This window comes from Mus caroli, unplaced genomic scaffold (assembly GCF_978045245.1).
Source record: "Mus caroli unplaced genomic scaffold, Mus_caroli_1 scaffold_8, whole genome shotgun sequence".
NCBI classification, from domain to species: domain Eukaryota; kingdom Metazoa; phylum Chordata; class Mammalia; order Rodentia; family Muridae; genus Mus; species Mus caroli.
In genome coordinates, this window is record NW_028227263.1 from 101,056,567 (window position 1) to 101,068,016 (window position 11,450).

Genomic DNA, 11,450 nt, shown 5'->3' on the forward strand with positions numbered 1-11,450 from the left:
TCCCGATTCCCCCTGACCCCTACTCTGTTCTCAGCTCTTCTGCCATATCCAGCTTGGGATGCTAGAGACTGAGAACCTGGTATCAGGGGCTGCCCCTTGTCCACCCACAGCCATGTGGGGTCAGTGGCTTCACACAGCCAGATGCCCACCTGAGGCTGAGTGGAAAGCATTTAGCAGTCCTCCTGCATCCACCTGCCCAGAGCACAGGAATTCTGGCCGGATGCGGGTTCTCTCCCTCCCACCTCTTTCCTTACACCCACAGCCCCACACTTACTGTGTTAATAGGCTCACACAGTATTACCTCAAGCAAGTCCAAGGTCTCTAAGGCAGGCCAGCCTGACTGGGGTATATTCAGTCTGATCACCTCGTCCTTGGGAATGTCAGCATTTTTAAGTGTGTGTGTGCAAGGATGAGGGTATGTACACATATATATGCAGGGGCTTTTTACATAGTGCTGAGAATTTGAGCTTGGGTCCTCAGGCCTGCCCACTGAGTCGTCTCTCCAGCCCCTGGTAGGTTCTTCCTGTTAAGACTGAGAACTGATTCAACAAGGTGAGTAAGGTCCATTTACATTATGGAGGGAAAACACTCAAAGCCCACGCATTATATGTTAATCTCACCTCAAAAACACCTTCATAGATAAGTATCTAGATGTATTTGCCCAAATGTCTGGGTTCCATGCCCTGCCAAACTGACACATGAAATTAACCACCATAGCATTTCTTAGCTCTGCCTGTCTCTGGCCTGCTTCATTCTCAGATGCCAAGGTAGCTGCTGGTATTCCAAACCTGTTCTTATAGCTCAACACAGAATATGGCCGGCCTGATGGGCCAGATTTGGGTTACCTGTCCATCTGTGGGACCAAAGGTCAGTGCCACTCCACCATGTGGACTCTATAAGTGGGGCAGGGTCTGTTTAGAAGGAAAAGGGAAGTGGCCCTGAGCTGCTGCTAAGGGTATCTACAGAGGGTCTTATCGCAGAAGGGTCTTCCATCCCACCTTGCCTTCCCTGTGTTCCTGAGCCAGGAGGGCGCCGTCTTCCCAGTGTGTATCACCAGCTTCTAGGTGACATGGCCAGTGCTTGAGATGAGATGTGGAGAAACAGGAGTGGACCCTGTGACTTGAGATCCAGGACATGGATGCTGGGGTTTCCAACAGTCGGTCCTCAAATGCCCTGAGAAGTGAGACTTGAAGCCTCACCCAAGTCACCTTCATTCCCACTTTCTTAGCTTCTTTAGTCATAAGAGAGATTAGCACTGAGTTGTAGGATTGTGATGGTTAAGAGTCAGAGATGACCAAGCTTAGAAACCTTCTTGCCTCATCAATCAGTATAAAGTCCTTAAGAATCTGGGGTACACGCCCTAGGAAGGGTAGGGTGGGCCCACCTCAGCTGAGGATGGAGCTTCCTAAAGCTCTAGGCCAACGGCAGTCCCTTATGCTGCTCTGGGCCCTCACTTGCACCTGCATCAGGGGCAACCTACACCCCTTACCCTCTCTGTGCACAGCTCAGTGCAGAGCCTTGCACACGCGTGCACACACACACACACACACCCACACACACACACATCTCTCCTTCCTCTAAGGAGCAGGGCTACCGCTAGCTGAGTGTACTTACATTCATGAATGCATTTACATTCATGCTCACATGTGTATGCTGGCTTTTAAATATTCATCTCTTCATTAACTTTAGCCCGAACCCACAGAGCCTCTGGCAACCATCACGCACTCTCTGCCCCCATGCGCCTGCTGCAGGAACCTTGTATGAGTGGACTAATACAGCATTTTGCTTCTTTGTTGTTGGCTTGTTCTGCTTATTAAAACTCCTCAGGTAGAAAGGAAATGAAAAGGAGAGGAAAAAATAGTGAAGAGAATAAAGGACACCTGTATGTCGCACACCTGGAACCTCAGCACTCTGGAGGTCAAGGCATTGAGGCCAGCCTAGGGATCCCTGAGTTAGATCAAAGCGAACACAAGAAACAGAGGGGCTGACTATGATTGAAGTGCAATAGGCCCATAAAATACAAACCCTTATTCTATAGAGTTAATATGTGTTCATAAAAATATCTAAAGTTTTTACAATTGAATTTCTTTGGTGTTCGCATATGTATGTGATGCCTGTGTACCATAGCACATGTATAAGGGTCAGAGGACAGTTTTCAGGAGCCAATTCTCTCCTTCTACTACATGTGTCATGGGACCCAACTCAGGTCACAAGGCTTGGTGGCAAGCCCCTTTACCCACTGAGATATATCACCCACCCTCGTTAAAAAAGAATTTTTTGCAAGAACAATTATGCCCTTGTGGTTCACACATTTGTCCCTGTGTTGGGATTTCCATCTACTTTCCTTCTTCCTTTCTGTGGTGCTGGAAATGGTACTCCGGGATTTCACACACTAGACAGACACCACTGAGGCTCTCCTCCTGCCTGGAATGCCCTGCCTGCCTTCCTGTGAAAGACTGGATACTGCATACCCCGTTGTGTATGCAGAACACACTTTTTCTAACCAACCTACTTTCCATGGGTGTTCGGCGGTTCCTGCCCCCGGCTGTGGAAACAGTGTGAATATCCACCCAAGCTCACCCAACTCTTCACACTGCTACCAGCGCCAGCGTGTGTTCGCCTAGCTCTTTGTGATCATGCTTCAGCGGTGGACAGGCTTGGAAGGTGATGTCTGACCATGTTGGAACAGAACCATCGCTTAGACAGACAGCTCCAGTCTGATCCCCGTGGCTGCAAAGGGCAAAATGTCTCCAGGGAAAGAGAAAGCATTATCCTCAAGCCAGATTTCCAAGTCTCTGAGGCCCCAGGGCTTCCTACATGAGCATGAGGAATCCAGAGGTTTGATCTCTGCACAGGTCACATACTCATGGAAAGTGCGTTGGTGGGAGGTTGGCAGCCTATCCTTGGGCATGCTGGGAAAGCAACCACAGCAGAGATTCTCCCTCTGCCTGCTTGTGGCACAAGTGCCCACTCTGACTGCGGACTCTATCAGGTAAGAGGAACTCGGGCCAGGGAACCAGAGTCTACTGTGTAGGCTCTGCGTTAAGTTTACAGGTACCATAGAGCCAAATGCTACCTGATACGGAGCAAAACAATTGATACTATCCACCAGCCACCAGCCTCCAGCCTCCTGGCCTCCACAGAACTGCTGTTTCCAAGTCAGTCCACAGAAGCGTTACAATCTCAGGAGGGATTGCAAGACTTTTACCAGATCTTCAAAAGTGCCTCTCACTCACAAGAGCTTGTATCCACCGGGATAATAAAACAGGATAAACAAAAGCCTGAAGCACAGGGCTGGGCAGACAGCTCAGGGAGTGAAGCACATGCCGTGCAAGCACAGGGACCTGAGTTTGAATCCCCAGAGCCCACAGAGAGTGGAGTAGAGTGGAGAGGAGAGGAGTGGAGTGGAGTGGATCTGTATCTTAGCCATAGTGAGACGTGAAGTGGAGACTAGAGAATCCCTGGGAGCTTTCAGGACAACCTGGTATCTGTAGCAACAAACAACAAAGGTATTTTGTCTCAAACAGGATGGGAAATGACACTTGAGGTTCTCTTTGGACCCCATATGTTTGCAATGGCATATGTATGCTCACGCCCACATATACCTACACACACACACACACACACACACACACACACACACACACACACACACCACGCGCATACTATTTTTTAAAAGCCTGAATAGTGAGTGTGGTGATTTGAATAGAAACAGCCGCACAGACTCAAGTGTTTAAATGCTTGGCCCACAGAGAGTGGGTCTATTAAAGGTGTGGCCTTGTTGGAGGAAGTGTGCCACTGTGGGGGTGGGCTTTGAGGTCTCCTGTGCTCAAACTATGCCCAGTGTGGCACACAGTCCCCCGAAGTCTTCAGATCAAGACATAGAACTCTTGTCTTCTCCAGCACCATGTCTGCCTGCACACCTCCATGCTTCCTACCATAATGATAATGAACTAAACCTCTGAACTGTAAGCCAGCCCCAATTAAATGTTTTCTTTGGTAAGAGTTGCCGTGGTTATGGTGTCTCTCCACAGCAATGAAACCCTAAGTAAGACAGTGAGGAACCGAAAACATCCCAGCAGTGAAACGGCTTCTTAGATGCATGCACTATGCACCCCAGTTTTTCTCCAAGAATTAGTACGGCGCCCAGCACACAGCGAGCACTTGGTATAAATGCAGCACAAAGTAAGGAGTGGTCTGCAAAGAAAGCACATAACGATATAATGTGTATCAATGAGAACGCTGAACCGGGTTGACAAACATCAATTTTCCACTTCACTGAGTGAGCAAACAGATGTTACACCCAAGGGTAAATACGGTCCCTGATCGAGTCAGTCACTCATATGCCCACTCATTCATTCATCCAGCTAACAAATATTGATTGGGATTATTTAACTCTGTGCCAGAGACAACACGTCATGAGTCTCAGCTACAGCGCTATACTCCCAGGACAGCAGGGGAGACCAACCTGTGTGTGGATCATTGCCATGCTGGGTGATAAATGTTGGGGACTGAACACAGGGCTGGGGACTAGGGCAAAGAAGCCTTCAGTTGGAAGGGACACATGAAGCCAGTGTTGAGGACTTAGAAGCTGGTTGTTGGATGGCAGGGAGAGCAGAGATTCTGTCCCCTCAGCAAGGGCATCTTGGTGTCACGGGTGATTTGTGCAATGGATGGTGGGCATTTTGTAGGGGCGGGGTCTACATGGGGAGGCCTCAGTTGGACATTATGGAGCACCAGAAGTCTAGCCTCCTCCCTCCCTCCAGCAAGCTCCATGACCTTTCTCAGAGTTCTTCATCCTGCCAAGACTCTCACGCTCACTAGTGTGTCTGGAAACGCATCCCAGCTCCGTGTGTGTGTGTGTGTGTGTGTGTGTGTGTGTGTGTGTGTGTGTGTGCATGCATGCTTGCACATGCTTCTGCAATTCCTTCATAATCCCCCTTTTGTCACCTGGGCAGACTGGGCACCTGCCGTCACCATGCTCCCCTGAAGCTCCCAGCAGGCCGTGTCTCCAAGCTCAGCCTCCCTTCCCTTCCTTTTCTCTTCTTTGCCCAGCCAGGCTGTCTCAGTTTGGGATTTATTGCTATGAAGAGACACCATGACCACAGGAACTCTTATGAAGAAAAACATTTCATTGGGGCTGGCTTACAGTTCAGTGGTTTAATCCATTATCATCATGGCATGGCAGCATGCAGGCAGACAAGGTGCAGGAGAAGGAGCTGAGAGTTCTACATCTGGATCCGGAGGTAGCAGGAGTTAAACAGGCTTGAGCTTCTGAGACCTAGAAGCCCACCTTCCCTGTGACACGCTTCCTCCAGCAAAGCCACACCAGCAAAGCCACACCAACTCCAACAAGGCCACACCTCCCCATGGGCCAAGCATTCAAACACATGAGTCTATGGGGGCCACTCCTATTCCAACTGTAGGTGCTGAGAGCAGGGACTGACTTCCAGTTATTGTCCATATCTAGTTGGCAGGATTGTAGAGAGCTGCCCCTAAAATGGGCACCTCCAACAAAGCACCAGTTAATGCTAATGGCTGGGGATGCTTTGAGAGCCACTGAGGCAGAAAGCATACAGATTCTTGACTCAACCACACTGGGTTCCAACAGAAATTCTGTCTCTTTCTGGGCTGTGGGAGCTATGGCCAGTCACTTAGCCTCTCTAGGCCTGATTTTCAAGGACAGAGTACCACTCACTTTGTGGGTCACAGAGGAAGCCAGTCTGTACACAGCAACCTTGACGGAATGAACACCTATTGCTGCCTTCCCCTTTACAGTTCATACACACCCACTGGCTGAACCAGGTTACTCCTCCCGTTAGATGAGCAGGCAGTGTCTCCACCTACCCTGCCCTCCCCAGCACCCTAATCCCCATCCCTCCAGAAGCTGGCCTCTGCCACAAGAGACAATTTTGGTGTGATTTTTCAAGCTCCCAAGGGAAGGGCAACATTTCTCTCGAAACCACTGGGGTCGCTCTTTACCTTAACGTTAAATATATTCTCCGTTTAAAATTTTAATGTACACATTACAGCTAAAAATAGATTTGGCTATAGGTCATAAGGGAGCATTTCAGCAATATGGTTATAGAGCAGATATATGTTAGCTCATGGCTGTGAGTCTGCCTCAAATGTGTACGTCCATTTGAGTGGAGGAGTCTTCGGTGAAGGGGCTTCCTCCAACACAGCATCACAGTCATGGGGCTGCCCAGCCTCAATACTGCTATACCCACACTGTTATCAGGGCACAAGCATCTGAGTCCATTCTGGCCCCTAGGACAGAGGTACCATGAACTGGCCTGGAATAACAGACTTAATTCTTGTTGTTCTGGTGACTGCAAAGTCCAAGGCCAGTGTGATGGTTTGTATATGCTCAGCCCGGGGTGTGGCACTGTTGGGAGGTGTGGTCTTGTGGGTGTGGGCTTTAAAACCCTTGTGCTAGCCACCTGGGAGCCAGTATTCTGTTAGTGGCTTTCAAATGAAGCTGTAGAACTCTCAGCTCCCCTGCACCATGCCTGCCTGTGTGCTGCCATGCTCCTGCCTTGATGATAATGGACTGAACCTCTGAATCCATAAGCCAGCCCCAATTAAATGTTGTCCTTATAAGAGTTGCCTTGGTTGTGGTGTCTGTTCACATCAGTAAAACCCTAACTAAGACAGCCAGGAAGAGATTCTATGCCTATTTTAAACCTGCTTCCTCAGACAGCTGCCTTTCTCTGTAACCCACATTGGGAGAAAGTCAATGAATGTTCTGGAACCTTGGGAGTTCAAGCATGAGGTGCCTGCCTCTCTGTTGTTGTGGCTTCTGATTTATGAGCCATGTGAGAGAGATGATTCCTCCTGTTTATAGCTGAAGCTTGAAGAGGTTGATGTGCCCATGGTCCCATAGCTGGCCTGATACCCTGCTTCCATAGTACTGGAGCCCAGGAAGGCCCAGGAAACCAGAGCTAAGGTAACCTCTGACAGAGATGTCCTATCTTGGGACAGTGAAATATGAATTGTCACCAATAGATGTGTTGGGCTTCATTCACGGCCATCTTGGCTTTCACGTGGCTACCAAGCCACAGGTCAGGCACACTTGCTAGGAAGAAGGAAAGAGGTGGAAGAAGGCAGGTCACTGGTCTCAGCCCATCTCTGGACCAGTCCTCCAGGCTGATGGCTGAGTCTGTGGTAGGCCTACTAGAGGCACACGTCAGGGGTCAGAGGGGGACGTCCTCTTCAGCTTCACCAGTCGGCACCTTCTGGGATCTCATGTCACTGAACGAGCCTGGGAATTAGATTCTAGAAGAAACAGGAATCTGAACCTTAAGCGTCCTCAAGCTGGTAGGGAGCCAGGATGAAGGGTTATTTGGGCCCATGGTTTAAGGAGCCACAGTGTTTCATAGCAAGGGCCTTGGCGGTAGGGACATGAGGTGGCTGGTCATGTTGTATCTGCAGTGTGGAAATAGAAGGACAGGAAGTAAGGCTAGGTCTCTGCTCTCCAGCAACTCTGCGGCAACCCACTCTTCCTCCAGCTAGGTGCCACTTCCCGAAAGTTCTATCACTTCCCAAAATACAGGGGACCAATGGTTAAACCATGTGAGCCTGTGGGGGCATTTTCCATTCAAAGCACACCACAGAGTGTGCACAGGAATTGCCCTTCTTGGTTGGGTGACTGTAGAGAGATTGCCTCTTAGATGGAAACACAATGATACTGGGTGTGGTGACATATGTCTGTAATCCTAGCTCTAGGCACACGAAGGTAGGAAGATTAGGAGTTCAAGGCCAGCCTTAGTGAAGTGTGGTGGTTTGAATGGGACTGGTCCAAATAGGCTCATAGTCTTGAATGACTGGTCGCAAGGGAGTAGAGCTATTGGAAAGGATTAGGGGGTGTGGCCTTGTTAGAGGAAGTGTGTGGACTTTGAGGTTTCGAAAGACCTATTCCAAGCCCAGAGTCTCTCTCTTCCTGCTGCCTGCAGACTCAGATATAGAACTTTCAGCTACTTCTTCAGCCTGCATGCCACCATACTTCCTGCCTTGACGATTATAGACTGAACCTCTGAACTGTAAGCCAGCCCCAATTAAATGTTTTTCTTTGTAAGAGTTGCCAAGGTCATGGTGTCTCTTCACAGCAATAAAACACTGATTAAGACAGCAAGTTTGAGGCTATCCTGGACTACACAAGACCCTGTCTCAAACAAGCAACCAAACACCCTTAACTGGCAAGAGCAACATTTAATTTGTATATACACGAAGCCCTTATCGAAAAAAGCCAACAGAAAATAATGTTAGCCTTGGTTGTTGTCAGGAGTTCCCTCCCCACTTCTCCCATTACATGGTGTCAAGAGACTAAGGCAGGCTGACTCACCAACCGTCCATTCATGTACAATTGAGGATCTCGTGCCTCTATCAGTCTGTTACTCTTCCTTGGGGTGAAGGAACCTGGCATGATCTATATGGGATATCTAGTATAATCTACCTACACCATCATTGGCAGCTAGGTCCCCAGCCCCCTATCCATTAAGCAGATAGCTAGGCACCAATTGTAGAACTTTCTCTTCTCTCCTGACATAGGGAGAGTGGGGCTGAGAGAGGAGATGCTGTTGCTCCCAGATTCACAGACAGAATGTCTCTACCCAGTCGTCTAGTCTATTCCCAGTTCCCCTGAGGAACCACAGAAGCACTGTCTGTCTGTCTGCTTCCAACCTAGACCCAGCTTCACAGTCAGGGGGTAAAGGGAGCAGGAGGAAGCGTCTTTCTCCACTGGTACCGATGGCCCCACGTTGATCTCCATCCTTCTGCAGCGATGTTCTACAGCATAAGAGTGACCATTCAACACCATCTTCTTGCCAGGATTTAGAATCCCCAAAGAGGAGCTGGGCCCCTTGGCACACTTGTGAAGGAGGTTTGAGAATCGGCTGACATGAAATGTGAAGACGCCCCTTCACATTTCATGGGTGGGTGGCACCATCTCATGGGCTAGGAGTCTGGACCAAATGAATGATAAAGAGAAAGATGAGCACCAGCATCCTTCTCCCTCTGCTTCCTGACTGCAGAAGCAACTGGACAGCCACCTTGTGTTCCTACTGCCACACTCCCCTGCCATGAGCCACCGTGCCCTCAAGCCACAAGCAACTGTAACACGATGGCTACACGCTGAATTTTGCTTTTGATTTCAACCAGCCCATTGGTTGGGATTGTTGGAAAGGTTCAATTCCTGAATTGCCACCTATTCCCTTGCTGGCATTATCATCATGAGGAAGCCCTCTGCCATGGTCACAAGTTACCCAGTTAGCCACACAAAGGCCTGAGCAACATCGACCCCAGGAGAGCCACTCCCACCGCGCCTGCCAGCGAGTGAGAATCCAGAATCTTAAATCCAGGTCGGTTCTTGTTCTGCCGCTGGATGGTTGAGAATTCTTCAAGTAGGGTACCTTTGCTTAAAGCACTCTCCCAGTGCTTACTGCGAGAGACGTGGCAGGGTCTCCGGGGCTAGCAAGCCCAGAGGCTGGCCCCTCACTGCATGGACACGAACAAGTCCATTTCGTCCAAAAAGGATGCCACGAAGCATGCGCTCCTCCAGGCCTGTGTCCATGTTCTCTGCACCCGCCCCACTGAAGCCCCAGGAAGGACCACACCATGCAGATTGCTTGTGTTTTCAGTGACCCTGTACTGATGGGCATTTGAGGTGATTCTAGGGCCCAACTACAAAGCAGTCCTATCACACATCCTTGGCAGCTACAGAGAACCTTCTTGGGCAGCTGGCACCATGTGTTCCAAGAGAACTCTCAAATCCATGTGTCAGGCAGTGGTCTGTGTGGTCTGTGTAGACTGCTGGCAGCCACAGTGTCCCTGAGGTAACCGGGTCCTCAAGACTGCAGGCTAAACATGCTCCAGCCACTTATAGCTCTCCTCACTAGAACGTTACACTGGACCACACCTTTTGTTTCCTGTAAGGACCCAGGAGAGGCAAGTTTAGGGTAGTTGTAGACACTGAATGGGCATAGAGAACCTGCCTCCCCTGCACGCTAAGCCCCTTTGATCCTGTGACCTCATCCCAGCTCATATGACTTCCTCTCCCCACTCACTTAGAAATGAGAAAAATTAAGCTCAGAAAGGTGACTGGCCACATAAGAAGTTATGTCGGAGTCTGGTCATATGCTATCTCACGATGGGGATGTCCTTTGAGAACTGTCACTAGGTGACGCCACTGAGCACACAGCAGCAGAACCTCTGGTCACTGTACTGAGATACCTATGACAGCAGAAGGCAGTCTAGTCTAGTATGCCCTCTCCCCGCCCCGCCCGGTATAGATGCAGTCCTCAGTTGCCTGAAAGGTTGTGCATCCATGACAACATGGCTGAGCATGTAACTGCACAAAGAATAATGCAGAAATGTAGAGAAAAATCTAAAATAAAACTCCAGCTTAGGGCAGGAAGGTTGTTGTGAGAGTTTGAGGCTAATGTGGGCCACACAGTGAATTCAGGGCTACATAGCAAGATTCCATCAATGAGGAGCAGGAGAAAAAGGAGGGAGAGGAGGAGGAGGAGAAGAAGAAGGAAGATGATAATTATGATGATATAAGAAAAAAGGAATGCTAGAGCCCACAGCAGTGGGAGTGGATACATGCATGTGCTTATAGTATCACATCCACAGGCAAAACCAGAAAGGATAAGCACCTGGACTATACTTGCTTGCTCTCTGGTCCTCCCTTGCTTGCTCTCTGGTCCTCCTTTGCTTGCTCTCTAGTCCTCCCTTGCTTGCTCTCTGGTCCTCCCTTGCTTGCTCTCTGATCCTCCCTTGCTTGCTCTCTGGTCCTCCCTTGCTTGCTCTCTGGTCCTCCCTTGCTTGCTCTCTGATCCTCCCTTGCTTGCTCTCTGGTTCTCCCTTGCTTGCTCTCTGGTCCTCCCTTGCTTGCTCTCTGATCCCCCCTTACTTACTCTCTGGTCCTCCCTTGCTTGCTCTCTGGTCCTCCCTTGCTTGCTCTCTGGTCCTCCCTTGCTTGCTCTCTGATCCTCCCTTGCTTGCTCTCTGGTTATCCCTTGCTTGCTCTCTGGTCCTCCCTTGCTTGCTCTCTGATCCCCCCTTACTTACTCTCTGGTCCTCCCTTGCTTGCTCTCTGGTCCTCCCTTGCTTGCTCTCTGGTCCTCCCTTGCTTGCTCTCTGGTCCTTGCTTGCTCTCCTACTGCTCACCTAGCTCTCTCCACTCTTACACAGTCCAGGGCCCTGTTCATGAAATAGTGTTGCCCACAGTGGGCTGGGTCCTCCCACAGTAATTAATAATCAAGACAGTTAGCCACAGACATACCCATGGGTCAGCCTGATTTAGGCAATTCCTCAACTGAGGCTCTTAATTGATTCTAGGTTGTGGCAAGTGGACAATTAAAAACTATCAGGCACTGGGGAGAAGTCTCCGTGGTTAAGAGTATTCCCATGGGTTCTCTTGAGGAGACCAAGTTCTGTTCCCAATAACA